This window comes from Frankliniella occidentalis, unplaced genomic scaffold (assembly GCF_000697945.3).
Source record: "Frankliniella occidentalis isolate FOCC.00 unplaced genomic scaffold, Focc_3.1 Scaffold444, whole genome shotgun sequence".
Lineage (NCBI taxonomy): Eukaryota > Metazoa > Arthropoda > Insecta > Thysanoptera > Thripidae > Frankliniella > Frankliniella occidentalis.
This window is the reverse complement of record NW_026267563.1, coordinates 6,989-8,466: the sequence shown is the minus strand read 5'-3', so window position 1 is coordinate 8,466 and position 1,478 is coordinate 6,989.

Sequence of the window (1,478 nt, the reverse complement as noted above, 5' to 3'; positions counted from 1 at the left end):
TCTGGGTTCGGGCCAAAGTCACCTCGCAGGGCCAAAGTAGCCCCAGATGACGGTACTAACGCATTGACGTGAAGCGGAAACAAGGACCGTGAAAGTGTCTAATAGGGTATTCCGGACAAGCAAAAGCGCCGGAAACGCGAGACGAGGATAGCGCTGGTGGAATCTCAGCCTCGTGACTTCTAGATCCGGTCGTCTGCTGTCAACTGGTGGGGGGTCTGGATTTCAAACTCGATTTTTAAAATAAAAATGTTATTCAAAATAGTTTTGCTGGCATAATTACACGTAATCGTCATACTCTGCGGCATGATGTCGTAGCTTACAAACGCGACAGAGCAATCGACAGCGGACGCACGGATACAGAAGCCATGAGGCTGCTTATTTCGAAACCCTCCTGAATGCCGACCCCATCTCTCTCCCGCGCGCGATTACGGCCTTCCCATTGGCTGGGGGCCGATCGTGTCGGGTCCGAGAACTTCGTCGGCAGCGGCCAATGAGCGGCAAGGGGAAGGAAAGAGTTCTGGACGAAATCTTGTTCTTCTTTGGAACCGGTTTGCGTCAGGTGAACTACCCTATTCGGCGCGGGAGCGAGATGGGGTCGAGATCCAGGAGGGTTTCAAAATCTCGGCTAGCTTTAAGGAAAAGTGTATAATTCGGCGCGCCAGTCGGGCGCGGAGAGGAGCGGGGTACTGCCCCCACAAGGACGAGTCTCCGTAATAGTCAGTGAACGGCTAACGCGTTAATCGCATCGTCTAGAGTACTAGAATAGAGTAATACGAAGTGAACTCCGTCAATCAAGCATGGCTCCGACGTCAATTGCAGTCAACCTGAAGTCTGGAAACATAGCAGCAGCATGGGCGCGTTTTAAACAACAGTTGGAACTATACCTCATCTATGAGGGTAAGACTGGCGCTACATCGCTCGTGAAGTGGTCTTTGCTCCTAAAGGAGGCGGGTGACGACGCCTTAGATGTGTACAATAGGGTATTCCAGGCTATCCAAAACGGAAGTAGGAAAAGAACAAACTCACTGACTTTTCTGTTTCCGTGATGGCTCTGATTGGTTGAGCTGATCACGTGTCACGACGGCGTTTCAGGTATGAAAAACTGTCAGGTCAGTTTCGAGGTCGCCTCCGTATTTGAGAGGTTAGAATCGGACCAAACTACCATGGCAATTTCTCATACTGAGCGGACGGAAACAGATTAATGGGTGAGTTTGTTCTTTTTCACTTCCGTTCTAGATAGCCTGGAACACCCTATTCCATCAAAGGGAAACTGATCACTACTACAGTCAACGCCGTCGGTCAAGAAGCGATTGAAGGTAAGTCTCGTGACTATGAGGCGGTCCTCGCAGAATTTGATGCATACGCAAAAGAGAGGAAAAATCTTCTCTTCTGTCGAAATGCGTTCGATGAACGCAATCAAGGCCCGAATGCGCAAACAAAAGGGTATTTTCGGTGTTGGCTCTCAAAGATGGGTTCTG